General features: G+C 36.5%; 1 long non-coding RNA gene across 1 annotated transcript in view; it reads right to left on the reverse strand.

Annotated features, from left to right (window-relative positions):
* LOC144221989 (uncharacterized) overlaps positions 1–14,548 on the reverse strand; it is a 76,684-nt gene extending 62,136 nt beyond the window's left edge. Inside the window, exons 1-2 of the long non-coding RNA XR_013332247.1 lie at positions 14,423–14,548; positions 14,256–14,310 (exon numbers count right to left, since the gene is read on the reverse strand). This is a non-coding gene — a long non-coding RNA (uncharacterized LOC144221989). The remainder of the gene's footprint in view (positions 1–14,255; positions 14,311–14,422) is intronic.
* Positions 14,549–15,820: the final 1,272 nt, after the last annotated feature.

The raw sequence follows: 15,820 nt of genomic DNA on the forward strand, positions 1-15,820 counted from the left end.
CCTCTAATACATTGACATAAATAAGGAAAACTGAGGCTTTCTTAAATATAAGTTAGCTTCAGAGAAAGTAAGAAGATTATTCTGAAACCATTCTGGGTATTGTCAGTTACCAAAATAGCTTAAACAGGATTTAGGAATAAGTTATTTTTTTAAGAATAAGTTATTTTTAAGAGAATATATTTCTTATCTGCAAAATTAGATTCAGATGCAACATCAAGAGAAGAACTCTACTTTTCAACACCAAAATAAAGGAAGTAATTTGTTAATACTTGTCTAGAGAATTAAAAACTATTGTGTAATCCTTATGAGTATTGGTGGCGGTATTCTATATTTAGCTATTATGTCTATCATAGAAAAATTGAAAATATAGAAAGATACTTAAAAAATCATCCATATTTTATAAATGTTAGGAATCTTTCTACTATATATAACAGGAAAATGCAATTAAATTAGCTTAAACAAAGAGGAGGTCTATTGGTGCCTATGAATGAAAACAGTGGAGATTGAACTAGCTTCGTGTGCCAGTTGACTTAAGGTCAAAGGATGTCATGAGGATCAGATTTCTTTCTTGTCGTCTCTGACTTTGGTGTGCATGAAGCTGGCTCTATTTTCAGGTGGGCTACCTGTTAAAGGCTCCAGCATGGCTACACTCCAACTACTCTAAAGTTCCAAATTTCATGGGAAAAGGAAGACTTTGCAACCCTCATGGCTAAAACCAAAGCTTTGGATTTGAGATGGCTTTGCATAGGCCTAACTTTGAATTCCTCGAAGGTTCAACACTGACTGACTCTGGGAACCAGGGGTGAGGCCCATCTCCCAGAGCACAAGGGTTGTAGTAGTGGAGAGTTTGACACCATAATGAGAATTGGGGCTCATCACTGAAGGAGAAATAATAGGAATGCGAGACAAGTAACAGATGTCTACTAGTATAGTGTCATTATTAAAAGATAACAACCACTAACATTTTGTTATATACATGCACACACACACATGTATATAAGATATTGGAGCATTTAAAAACTGATTTATAGAAACCTGACACCAAATTTAAAATTCTGTATTACTCCATTTATATGAAATTCTTAAAAAATAAGTCCAAAACAAGATTAGTGGGCACCTGAGGCTAGAGGTAGGAAGATGATGGAAATATTCTGTGTCTTGACTATGATGGTGCTTATCCAATTTGTCAAAACATAAAACTGTACCCTCAAAATGTGTGAATTTTATTGTATATAGCTATACCTAACTATAGTTGAAAATAAAACTAAACTAAAAAATAAAACCTGATTTATAAGGTTCTCTTTTTACTTTTTAATGTACGATAAGCATTGTTATATGATAATATTTTCAATTTTGTAATTAGCACCAATCCCTAAAATTATGGAATTAGTAGAGCTGAGATAAAAATTTCTAAATCAAGCCCAGGAACAAATGAAAGATTTTAAAAAGAAAAAAAATCCAACTTCATGAATTTTGCATTTGAGATTCAGAGCTACTAATCTGTCTTTCAAAAACTTTGTATATAGTATCTGAGCAGATCACTCATGATTAATTTTAACAAATTTTCTTATAATAATTTAAGAGATAAGTATAATGAAAACTAAGGCAATATCTCAGATAGGGCCAGAACCAAAAGACAGAATAGACATGATGAATTATCCTTATTTATGACTGATACACTGAAATTTTTCTCAGCTAAAACAACTTCAATAAAATAATACCATACTGGTCAGGGACCATAATAACTGATACCAACTATAACAGAAACAGAGTTGATTAGAAAAGTAAGATTCATATTTAAATGGCAATGTAGCAAATATATATTCATCTGGTTTAGATTTGTTAAGAATAAAATATCTGATATAAGAGAAAGTTTCTACCAATGTTACTAACTGTTTGTATTTGATTTCTACTTTAATTCCACAATGGCTAAATGCATTTATTACTTAGAGGGTCTCAGTACTCTTCTTATAATCCCCTCTTTTAACTGAATTATATGATCTTATAATTTGGGGTGTATAGCACTCACAGGAAGCTCCAGTGAGGTGTGCTGGACACAAACATGAGAGGTGAGCTCTGTGATTAAAGAACAACAAGATACATCTTTTCCAGATATTGAAAGGAAGATCATTTCTCAAGTGTGTTTCCTTGGAAACAGAAGTGTGTTTATTGTTGGTAGTACAAAATGTTTATGTGATATTTGAGATGATCAAAAATCTCCAAATAATTTTTACATGCCATGTCTCTCAATGGCCTCCTAGTTAGAGTGGCATTTTTATATAATATTTTACAGATGGAGGGTCTAAGTCAGCATCAATGAGTAACTCAAAACCAATGGAGGGCCTTGACTCCAGGACAAAGATTTACTCATGATTATTCATGATTCCTTCCAAGAGATAGAAAATCATAGTGGAACAAGAGAGGATTTTTCAGCAGAAATGTTTTTCTCTTTTAGAAAGATAACTTTGGCAGAGTGGGAGAATGGATTGGTATGTGGAGATAAAAATAAGAGGTACAGACAAAAGCTGGGGTGTATTACAGTAGGTCAGGTTTGAGGTGACAAAGGCCAGAACACGGATTTAGCTTTTCCAAGTGTAGGTGTAAATAATAATGGTGAAGAAACACAGTCTAAATGCTGTTTCCATACAGACATCCATATGGACATAGGTTTTGCTCTATACTCCTCGTTTACTGAGTCAGGGCAAAAGTCATAACTTGAAGTGGGACAAAGCAATGGCATCACCATGGGAAAACCAAGTTTCAGTCATGGGAAAGGGAAAGAAGGTAGAGAGGATGAATGTATTCTTTCAGCAGGTTGGACAAAACAGAAAAGTTCAGGTCTGGAGCTAGAAATATCCATTCTGTGGCCAGATCCATTTTCTAGAAGTTCCAGAATTTTAGGTAAATGGATTCTAGAGAAGGTGATGAGAGCCAAGAACAGATGGGAATGTAAGTGGGTAGGTGATATCAGAATGGTTTAAGGAAGTAAAGGGGCACCTGGGTGGCTCAGTTGATTAAGCTTCTGGCTTCGACTCAGGTCATGATCTCACGGTTTGTGGGTTCAAGCCCCACATCAGGCTCTGTGCTGACAGCTCAGAGCTTGGAGCCTGTTTCAGATACTGTGTCTCCCTCTCTCTGTCCCTCCTCTGCTTGTGCTCTGTATGTATTGCTCTCTCTCTCAAAAATAAACAAACATTAAAAAAAATTTTAAAAAAGAAAGTAAAAAAAGATGTTGTCAAGATTAGACAGACCCAAGGGGTTCCCAGGTTGCTTAGTCGGTTAAGTGTTCCACTTCAGCTCAGGTCATGATCTCACAGGTCATGGGTTCAAGACCCACATCAGGCTCTGTGCTGACAGCTCGGAGCCTGGATCCTGCTTCAGATTCTGTGTCTTCTTCTCTCTACTCCTTACCTGCACACTCACACACACATTATCTCTCAAAAATAAAATTCAAAAAATATTTTTAAAAAAGATTAGACAGATCCAAAAGGTGAATGTGGGAGCCAGCCAGATGTGGAGATTTAAGTAGCAGTCCACTAGGTAGATCTGATGTCTGATGAGGCAAAACCTGTTCTAGGTGACCATCCCACTAGGCAGGTATTTGATACAAGGGACCCAGCAAGAAAAACAGGGCCCAAGGCTACTGGTACTAGAGGACAAGTGGAAAGTTGGTTAATGCTCAAGTATGAAAATTGAGACGCAAAGTCAGAGTGGGGTTGACTTAATGCTGAAACATTTGAATATTGAAGCAAAAAGGATAAACTGGCCACAGACTCGAGAGCCAGTGGTCAATTGGTTTTTTCCATGTATAGATAAGGAATATAAAGGTAAAGAGACACTAGAGTGTTTTCTAAAGTATTTTAGGGAGTAATTGAGATCAAAGGGTAGTTTGTTCAAAACAGGGCTCTTAAAGGCACGATGAAAAAAAATTATACGTGACAACGATCTAAAGTCTAATTTAGGAAGAAAATACAACTTTCTCAAAAGATAAATAAAAACTTCTCCTTTCTCCATAGTCTATAACATTATAACAGGAAGGTAGGAAGGAAGGAAGGGAGGGAGGGAGGAAAGGGGAAAGGAAAAGAAAGGAAAGGAAAGGAAAGGAAAGGAAAAAGGAAAGGAAAGGAAAGGGGAAAGGAAAGGATGGAGGCGGGGAGGGAGAGAGAGGGAGGACCTAGAAGAGAAAGGGAAGGGAAAGGGGAAGGTAAGAGACCTTCTTTCAATAAAGAGGCTCAAGGACTTGCATTCATGACATTGTTGTTGTTACTCTTGTATTTTTGGTATCACATGACTTCTTTTTATTATCAGGACCACCCAGTGTTTTATTTTTTTTAATTTTTAATTGTTTTATGTGTATTTGTTTTAGAGAGAGAGACAGAATGCAAGTGGGGAAGGGGCAGAGAGGGCACACAGAATCTGAAACAGGCTCCAAGCTCTGAGCTGTCAGCACAGAGCCTGATGCGGGGCTTGAACCCACAAACCGTGAGATCATGACCTGAGTCGAAGCCAGAAGCTTAACCAACTGAGCCACCCAAGCACCTCCACCCAGTGTTTTAGTCATACAATTTTTGTCAAGTGTAATTAACTCTCTTTTTGAATACATCTTGAAAACTTTTCCATTTGAATATGAACCAACAATTTCCAGGCTTTCTGCATAGTATCCATCATTCTAGATTTCCTTTTGCTGTACTTCTGGGTTACACCCACTAATCTGGATCCTTTGTCTTTCCTTTACTTGTATACATTTTTTTTTCATTTTTCTGGTACTTTTCTTAAAGTTAATGTGTCAATAATATATTTCTGAATTATTACAAATCCAAAAGTTTTCACTCTGCCCTCACCCTTGATTGGTGATTTCGTTAGGATCAAAACATAGTATCAAAGTAATTTTCCCTTGGAATTTGTATGGCATCATTACTGTTCTTCCAATATTCCAAGATGGCTGGTTCTCACCAGTAGATCTAACGTTGAAGACACTGCTCCTTTTTCTTTAGAATCTAGTGACACTAATGATACTGATTGGAGTCTTGTTAATTTGTAAACAACCTGCCTTTTGCCCCAAAGTCCTTTCAGATGTTCACTTTATCCTTAGGGTACTGGGATTTCACAAGAGCAGAATAGTATGGATCCCTTTAAAATTATTATTCATTCTTCTTAATGCTCAGTGAGTCCTTTTATTTTTTTTTTTAATGTTTTATTTATTTCTAGGAGAGAGAGAGAGAGAGACAGTGTGAGCAGGGGAGGGTCAGAGAGAGAGGGAGTCACAGACTGAAACAGGCTCCAGGCTCTGAGCTGGCAGTCAGCACAGAGCCCGGCGCGGGGCCCGAACCCACGAACCGCGAGATCATGACCTAAGTGAAAGTCGGACGCTTAACCGACTAAGCCACCCAGGCGCCCCTCAGTGAGTCCTTTTAACATGAGTATGGGTCTTTCTTCATCTCTGGGAACATATCTTCCTATAATTTCTTTGAATATTCCATACATCCCCCCCGCCCCCCAACACACACACACACAACTCTGATTGTATGGATTAGACCTAACTTCCTTTCTTATCTTTTGTGTGTCAGCCCATATCTCTTGGTCATTTTACTCTAAAGCCTAAAGATCTTACTAGATCTTTTCCTACAGATTTCCTGCTTATTTTTTAAGTTGCAGCCATGTGTATCATTCTTAACTTTCTTTTTAGAAACAATTTCAAATTTATAGAGAAGTTTGCAAAAACAGTATAAAAAACACTTAACATACCTTTTACCCAGGTTCACCAGCACATGGTCTCTGCATGTATATGTGTATACATGTATAAATCAAGGAGAGGGGCGCCTGGGTGGCTTAGTCGGTTAAGCGTCTGACTTTCGCTTAGGTCATGATCTCGCGGTTCGTGGGTTCGAGCCCCGCGTCGGGCTCTGTGCTGACTGCCAGCTCAGAGCCTGGAGCCTATTTCGGAGTCTGTGTCTCCCTCTCTCTCTGACCCTCCCCTGCTCACGCTGTCTCTCTCTCTCTCTCTCCTAGAAATAAATAAAAATATTTAAAAAAAAAAAAAAAAAAAACAAAGAGAAAGGGCTGAGACAGATTTTTTCCCTACAGCCCTCAGAAGAAAACAAGTTTGTCAACACATTGATTGTGTACTTCTGGCCTCCAGAATTGTGATACAATGAATTTCTGTTGTTTAAGCCACCTAGCTGGTGTTACTTTGTCTAGACAAGTAAGACAGCACTAAGTGTCCATTTGCCCCTTGATGGGGATGTTACTTAGATCATCTAGTGAAGATGTCTGATTTCTTCACCATATAGTTACTGTTTCTCTCTAGTAATAAGAAATCTGTGGGAATATGATTTAATACCATGTAAATATCCTTCCCCTCAACAATATTACCCTCTCAGATTTAGCATCCATTCATGATTCTTATCTGAATCAGACTTAAGCATTTTGGTCCTAAAACAGTCATTTTCCTACTCTAGCACTTTCTCTATGTTTACTGGTTGCAGTCACTCTACTTGAGATAAAAATTCTCTTTCCTTCTGCATGTTTTTATTTATCTATGTACAAAGGACACATAGAATTCTGTTCTTTTTAATATTTATTTCTTTAGGGGCAAGCACAATTGGGGGAGGGGCAGAGAGAGGAGGGACAAAGGATCCAAAGCAGGCTCTGTGCTTAAAGGCTTGGCAGCAGTGAGCCAGATGTGGGGCTCAAACTCACAAACCGTGAGATCATGACCTGAGCCGAAGTCAGTCGCTCAACCAATTGAGCCAGCCAGGAGGCCCTAAAATCCCGTTTTCTGAATCTATAATTTATTACTGCCTTCTTACTTTAGTCATCAAATTGTCCCACATTTTATCTGTTGGAGCATCTTTAAGTGTGTTAGCGCTTGTGTCCTTTTAACATGCTTCCATCATTTAAAAAATATGTATTTTCTTCTTCCTGGCTTAACAAGACTTTCTACTCATTTTGTACTTTCCCCTCCCTGGCTCTGAAATCAACTGTTTCTCTGAGAAACCCTGGTACTTTTAGTGGGGAATAGTATTATAGAGCAATCTCTGAGTGCTAGAGGTACCCATTACTCTTGGAATGTTTTTGCTTCTAGGATTTTTCAGCAGATAAAGCTGGAATACATGCAAACACACACACATATATGCATATATATGTACATGCACACATACATATGCATATTTTAGAATTCATGAGTTCACACCAACATCCCCAGTCTAGTTTATCTACACAGGGATCATTCTTGCCTTCCCTCATTTCAACCATGTATGACCTTTCTTCCTTGCTCCCAAAAATATCAAAACATTTAGTTATTTGCTTGATCCTATATTATAACTAAAATAGTTGCAGCATTGCTTCACCAATACTACTATGAAAACTAAGCCTAATAATAGTGATTCTGTATTTTCTTGCCTTTTTTGATACCATTACCACCACCAAGAGGATACATGGTCAAATACTGTGTTCATAAATTACTGAAATTCATCCCTCCCCTTTTTTAGTGCAGTTATGTTATTAATTTGAAATACAGTTTGTTCATTTGTTTCAGTCTGCTTTCTGTTTTAGTTTTTTCCTTTTCCCATCTTTGTTGATTTCATGTTATTTTTTTGATACGTAGAACATTAACAGAGTTCCAAAAGTTATACTCCAAATGATACACTCAGAAAAATGTCCTGAATCTGTTCCAACTGGGTCCCCTGTACTAACCATAGTAGATGACTAACTTCATTGTTTTCTGGTTTATCATTCCTGTGTATCTCTTTGTAAAGACGTGTGTGTGTGTGTGTACATTTTAGTGTATATGTGTGTATATATATATGTATGTATGTATATATAATTTCCCCTTCTTTATTAAAGGTAGCATACCATATAGGCTCTATATAGGCCTTTTGGTGTTCTTACTTAAAAATAAATCCAGGGGGCGCTTGGGTGGCTCAGTTAGTTAAGTGTCCAACTTCGGCTTAGGTCATAATATCACAGTTCATGGATTCCAGCCCCAGATGGGGCTCTGTGCTGACAGCTAGCTCAGAGCCTGGAGCCTGCTTCAGATTCTCTATCTCCCTCTCTCTCTGACCCTCTCCTGCTCATGCTGTATCTCTCTCTCTCTCCCTCTCTCTCAAAAATAAATTTTAAAAAGCATTAAAAAAAATAAATCCAGAAGTTATTTCATTTAGTTTATAGAGATCATCTGATTCTTTTTACAGCTGCATAGTACTTCATTATGTTTATTTAGCTAATCTCCTATTTTTTTTTAATTAGGTAATTTCCAAAATTTGTTAGAATTTGTTTCCTTTATCTATTTACATGTTATTTGATGACCATGACATTCTCTGTCTCCTAGCAGTGCTAAAAAGTGTGAGTTTTATGTGATTATTTTACTTTTGTGTTAATTTTTATGTAATTTGGAGAGGGTATGGGAAGATTTGAAATCAGTTGGTCAGCATTAACCCCCAGACTACCAACTGTATTTTTATATTTTAAAAAATTATTTTTCTTTACTGTTTTTTATGGCAATCTATTCTTGTCTTTAGGTCAATATCTTTCCAAATCTCTCAGAGCATATTAAGAAGATTTTTTTTAAATTTCTCTTCTGATCTCTCAATTGTCTGTTTTATCCAAAGTCAGCTTTCTTTTTCTTTTGTGTCTTTATTGTCCTTGAGAATGAATGATTGTTAATTGTCCATTCTCATTCATGGATAAAGGGCTGATGCTAATGGGGTATATAGCATGGACATTCTGAATATGTACAGTCTAATTTTCCTACTAACTCCCTTACCTGAATGGGAAGGCTAACTGTAGTTTCCATGTACATGAGTGCTACCTGTCATTTAGCAAGACAGGATTCATCCCCTAAACTCCCATCCTCACCAAATGCCAACAAAAATGGCTTTACTTTGGAGTGCCTATATCCATACTCAAATCTCTATCTTTCTCACACAGACCAGCTGACATTTTTAGAGATCATTGCTTCAATTATATTTTAGGAATTCACAGTGCATTGAGGAGATGATAGAAAGTGATGGGGTTGATAGCCCAAGCTTGATATCCTTCTTCAGATAACTCTTTAATAAATCACCAACAATTCTTATCTTCTTTCTTACCAACTCTTGGTCTGTAGTCTTTCCATGGCTATGGCACTAACTGCTACCTCCATTGTAGACCCTTTCCTGATATTCTTTTGGAATTTAGTTTCTGCTCTAATTTATTTTTCAATATCATCATTTTGGTTTTTTATCTTCAAGAAACTGTTTTTTTAATTGAAGTACAGTTGACCTACTATGTTATGTTAGGTTTAGGTGTACAACATAGTGAATCAACAATTCTGCATTGCACAGTGCTCATCACAATAAGTGTTGTTGATCTCTGATCTTCAGTTGTTCTCTCATCTCAGGGCTATCATGGATTAATTCTAATTTAAATTTCCTTATAGTTATTTCAGTGGAATGTATGGAGGGGACAGATGTCAATGTGAATATTCAGTTAAGTAAGCTTGTGTAATTTTTTTCTTGAGCATAAATAGCACCATGAACTCTGCATGGATGGTGTAGGAAGAGACCAGGAACCATGTTGTAAGTGCTACTGCAGGCTGGGGGCACAAATCATTGAGAGTAGAAGAGCTAATGGTGTAAAAGAAGTGCTTGGTTGGTTATCCTGGTTAGTGCAGAGGTTCATAGTGGAATGTTTCGCTTCTTCAGAAAGTTCATCCCTTGGTATATCACAACATGCAATTTTACCACCTTAGAACATAAAGGGGTTTTATATGATGATACAAATATAAGTAGATACCAGGATTTCCCACCTTCTAATACTTCTGTACACACAGAACATTTGAAGTCTCTGTTTATCTCACTATGCCAATGATATTCATTTTCTATACTAAATAGTATTAGATAAAAAAGAGAGACCCCTGGACTAAATCAGCCTCAGGATTCAACTACCAAAAAAGCTAGGCTGCTTTTCCTACTTATATATTACTTCTGCACATTGTCATTTAATAATAGTAGCAGTAATATTCCATTTTTAAAAATCTTTATTAGATTAAGGAGAAGGTTGAATATTTCTCAAAGAGCATTCATGATAATGGCATTCTATTTTTTGAACTAAACTTTAAGGATTTCTTGAGAGTCACTTCAATTTTTTTAACATTAGCTGTGAAAACTGAAAGATTCTTAAAATAGAAAGCTATTTTTCTTCATAGGCATGGGGAGAGAGGGAATTTTAACATTTGGTAATGACCAAAACCCATTTAATTGCTGAATGATTCTGCATTCTTTGTACGACAAGAACTGGAGAGGCTTAATCTCTCCTCGGACTCTCCTGTAGCATTTTTATCTCTACATGTTGCTTTGTGCCTGCTGTAGTGATTGATCAGCAATATTGTTCATTCTGCATTTATATTTCATTTTTTTAAATCCCTGTATGAAGTTTCTAAATATTCATTTCTTTACTTTCTCATTTATTCTTGAGCAAGGACTTCTAGTTCTTTGCAAATTTCTCATTAATGATCACATATAAAAAGTTTGCTACAGGATAACTCAAGCTCAGATTAGGAATGACTTTTTGTCTCAAGAATCTGACTCTCATGCTTCTTACTCAATGTCTTTTGTGGATTTTGTTTTGTTTTGGTTTTGGTTTTGTTTTATCTGCAATGTGACATTTATTAACTTAGATTCATATTAATAGAAAAAAGACTTGTCACTGTCATAATCATACCTTTAATCATACTTTCAGAAAAGGATGAGAATCCTTTTCTAAGGAGAGAATCTCAAGCATGAGTTGCTAATGCCATCTAAAATTCTGTTTGATTTGTCATCTCTCTTTCTTATTTTTTTCTTACCTATTCACCTGTCAGTTAGCCTGCTTTAAGGGTGAGGGTTTAAAAAAGACCGAAAGGACAGATAAGGCAGATATAAAGTTGATGGGAGCTTACTAAACTCTAGTGAAGGCTTTTATATAAATAGAGGGGTTTTTTTAAAGTGGATTTAGAATTTTCGTTTCAAAGTCTTATTACGATATCTCTTCAATCAGAGATTTAAAAAGTAATGGGGTGCCTGGGTGGCTCAGTCGGTTGAGCGTCTGACTTCGGCTCAGATCATGATCTCACGGTTGGGGGTTCGAGCCCTGGGTTAGGCTCTGTGTTGACAGCTAGCTCAGAGCCTGGAGCCTGCTTCAGATTCTGTGTCTCATTCTCTGACCCTCCCCTGCTCACGCTGTCTCAGAAATATCTTTCTCTCAAAAATAAATAAAACTTAAAAAAAATTTAAAAAGGATTTAAAAAGTAATAAATAATCTTCTGGCTCAAATAAACCTCTGGCTCAAAAAATAACCCTCTTTAAAATTTGGGTGTAGAACGTCCCGCTCATTCTATTATGTACTCACATTTATAGAAGTATGGTTAAAAATATGGGGTTTGTAGTCAGGAAGACCAGGGTTCAAATGCATCTCTAACACTTATTACTTACATGATTTGGAATATGTTACTTAATATTGATGAGCTTCATTTTTGTAAGGCATAATTAGGGTGATAATAATAGTAATAATAATATCTATTTCCTAGAGTTATTACAAGGATTGAATTAGATAATGTATACAAAGTACTTAGCAGAGCTCTTAGTGCATAGTAAGTACAGTAAGATATTAACAAACACAAAGAAAAACATCGTATATTTCTATACTCTTACAAAAAAAAGTTTGTGAAATTGCTTCTCTTCTTTATTTGTTATTTAAATGTATTTTAAGAATGGAATTTTTACCTTCTAGGTATAACTTCTAAAAATACTTAATAAAATATATTTTTACAATCTTTTGGAAGATTAAATAAGCCTGCGAGAAAGTGTGAGGAGAAAAAAAACATGAAGAAGAGCAAAGCAGAAGCATGAGAGGAGGGAAGAGAGTGAGCACTAAATCTGTGGGATCCTTAGGAGCAAACCCCTGGATTGAAGTCTGAAGCCTGGAGCTTCAGGGCACAAATAGGGCTGGGGACAAAGCCTTGGGCCTTTGCAGCGAAGGGAGCTGGATCAAAGGTCATTCACTTAAAATCAAGATTTTAGAGGAAACATACTCTAATGAACAGGACAAACTAGGGGAAAAAATAACCTTTCCACAAAAGCAGTCATCAAGAAATTTTTCTGTCTTGGTTGTAGATAAAGGTGGAAAAAGAAAAAGTCTTCCTTAAGACCTCTTGATCACTGGCCAGACCTCATGTGTATTTAGGGTCTGATATACAATCTTTTAATAGCCCTAAAAACTCCAAACCAAAAACTATAAAGTGTACGCAAGCTTAAAATAACCCAGATAATGGTAGGAGCAAACATAAATACTCCTTGAAGGAATAGATACTCAGGCCCAGATTTTAAAAATTCTCAGAAAGACCTCAACAAATACAAGTTCACAATTAAAAAATATATGAGAATCCAATAAGAAAATAAGTCACCATGAAGGAGGGTCAGAAACAAAAACAGAATTAGACCTATAATTTTCAAATACAGAATATATAATAATTATGCTAAATGTGTTTAAGGGGAAAAAATGGAACAAAATGGAGCAGGAGAATGTAAAAAAGTGAACAGGCAGGGTTTTTTTTAGAGAACCAAAGAGAAGTTCTAGAAATGAATGACATAATACTTTAATTTTATAACTATCTAGAAAAGTTAAACAGCACACCTGAGATAAGAATTAGGAAACTTGAAGGCATTGGATAAAATTACTCAGAATGCAGAAAACATAGACAAAATGAAAGATACTTAAAATAGATTCATAGGAATTGAAGACCTAATAGGAAGCAATACCATTTATATACTTGGACTTCTCTTTCCATTGGCCCTCCAACTCTAGAAGCAGAGGTCAACTTCTTGCTCTCACTCAACTCTGAATTACTATCTAAAGTTTCTTAGCATTCCCATTACCTCTGTAACCAATTCCTTGTATTAAACTCTCTCTACTGAAAGATGTACAGTGGTGTCCCTTTTCCTGGCTGGGCCCAGAATGATTTAAAAAAAATTGACTAAGTTTTGGGTTTTTTAAAAAAATGTTTTTATTTATTTCTGAGAGAGAGAGACAGCATGAGCAGGGGAGAGAGAGGGAGACTCAGAATCTGAAACAGGCTCCAGGCTCTGAGCTAGCTGTCAGCACAGAGCCCAATGCAGGGCTCGAACCCACGAACCATGAGATCATGACCTGAGCCGAAGTCGAACACTTAACCGACTGAGCCACCCAAGCGCCCCCCATTGACTAAGTTTTTAATTTTCTAAGTTAAACATGCAGTTATGCATTTAAGAGTAAACACAGAGGAAACCTCTGTATGGAGGAACAGTATGGAACCTCCATACTGTTTTCCAGAGGGGTTGCATCAGCTTACATTCCCACCAACAGTGTAGAAGGGTACCCATTTCTCCACATCCTCACCAGCATCTAGAGTCTCCTGATTTGTTCATTTTAGCCACTCTGACTGGCATGAGGTGGTATCTTAGTGTGGTTTTGATTTGTATTTCCCTGATGAAGGATGCTGAGCATTGTTTCATGTGTCTGTTGGCCATCTGGATGTCCTCTTTATAAAAGTGTCTGTTCATGTCTTCTGCCATGGCTGAATTTTAAAAATAAAGTCATAAGCTCTCTATTTCTATCTGTTTGTATGTTTATATATCTGTAATTCAGAAAGGTCGTTACATCTCATTGTGTAAGTATGTAATATTTTCCTTCCCTTCATGGTATTAATAAATTAGATTGTAAAATTTCTTTAAGGGAACCCCATTCTGATTGGCTTAGTATTAAAAAGCACTTCTGTAAGCTGAATGTTCCAAAAACTTCCAGATATTAAGAAAATTAAACCTCAAATATTTTCAATGTAAAAAAAGAGGTATCCTTATAGAAATGAACCCAGAAATGTTTTAAGAATTCACGTGCACATAGTTTATGTAACTCTTTGGCAAACAAGACTCATTTTGATATAATTAAAAGCAGCTACATATTTTCCATTAAATCAATGTTAAGTGTAATATATATGTAGGCTTTTATACTATTTAGATATTTCCTAAGCATATACAGGTTTGCTTATTAGAAAAGATATCATTACTTTTACTAAATGTTTAATACTATGAGAAATGTAAATATTTATAACCAAAATTGAATCCTATTTTGACAAATTTTATTTCAACAGGGTTGTGGACACTCTTACAAAGAAAAGATGGACATTCACCCACCCAAAACGTGGTTCAGACTAGAGACTGATGATGCCACAGGAACAGCAAGAAGGTAGGAATATTACTTACATTAGGAAGCTCTCTGGAGAGAACAGGGGAGACCTCCCAAACAGGTCCAAAGTGGCTAGAAAGAAAAGAATAAAGGAGGCTGGCAAGGGTCTTTCATGTTGGTTAGGAGTGGGGCTGGAGTGTAGTTTCCTACATGCAGGCAGGGACTTGGTATGATTTGAACTTACCCCCAGTAGCAAAGGAGGAAGCACCCAGCCTTTCTTGTCAACTTGCCTAGATTTGGGGCAGGAAAGGATGAGGAGAGTTAAGGTTTAAAAGCTGTCAGCAGGGGGCGCCTGGGTGGCTTAGTCGGTTAAGCGTCCGACTTTCGCTTAGGTCATGATCTCGCGGTCATGATCTCGCGGTTCGTGGGTTCGTGCCCCGCGTCAGGCTCTGTGCTGACTGCCAGCTCAGAGCCTGGAGCCTGTTTCAGCCTGTGACTCCCTCTCTCTCTGACCCTCCCCTGCTCACGCTGTCTCTCTCTCTCTCTCTCCTAAAAATAAATAAAACATTAAAAAAAAAAAATTTAAAAGCTGTCAGCAGTCAAATATCAACTTGGGCAGACTCCCAGTTACAGACAGTATTAACGTTTTATAATATGTCCACTTGAAGATAATTTCTAAGATTTTTAGGTAACTTAAAACCTTGTACTGGTGTTGAGTTAATTAATCAATATTTACTAGATGCTTAGATGATTTCTAAGTGAAACAGAATACTGAAGCATTAATTACTAAGCATAATTTTTAAGTTTATATTTTTGCCTCTTATTTTATGGTACAGAGAGACTATGAAATTGGGTCTGTTAAAAAGATGTTCATTTTGCCACTTTGAGAAGTTGTACTATAAAGGATGTGTTTGTGTTAAGGAGATGAAAGTAGTTTTATCTTAAAGTAAAATGACTGGTTGTTCCAGAGTAAAAAAGGAAAATGTAGGACAAAACCCAAATGAATATACAAAGTTGTGGAAGGTGTGCTAGAAGTGATTTTTTTTTTCCTTTTTGTAATGGCTAAAGCTGACTAAAATTTGATGGGTGTATTAGTTTTCTTTTAATGCTATAATAAATAACCACAACTAAGTAGCTTAAAACAGTTCAAAAGTCCAAATGAGTCACACTGGGCTAAAATCAGGATAGCAGGGCTGCATTCCTGCATTCCAGGTTCTAGGAGAGAATCGATTTTCTTGCCTTTTCATGCTTGTCAAGTCTGCCTAGAATCCTTGATTCGCAGCCCCCTTGTATCTTCAAAGCCAGCAATAACCAGTTAGTCTTTTTCACATTGCATCATTCTGACACTGACTCCTCTGCCTCTCTCTTCCACATTTAAACAACCACTGTGATTACATTTGGTCCACCAGATAATCAGGGATGACTTTGTTATTTTAAGGACAGATGATTGATAACCTTAACCCCCTCTACAATGGAATTAATTCCCTCTTGTAGTGTAAGGACATATACACAGGTTTCAGGGATTAAGAAGTGAACATCTTTGAGGGGCCATTTTTCTGCCTACCATAATGAATTTATTGATAAGATTTTCCCTTTTTTTTTTTAAATGTTTTATTTATTTTTGAGAGAGAGATAGAGACAG

Source organism: Crocuta crocuta, unplaced genomic scaffold, assembly GCF_008692635.1.
Source record: "Crocuta crocuta isolate KB4526 unplaced genomic scaffold, BGI_CrCroc_1.0 scaffold141, whole genome shotgun sequence".
Lineage (NCBI taxonomy): Eukaryota > Metazoa > Chordata > Mammalia > Carnivora > Hyaenidae > Crocuta > Crocuta crocuta.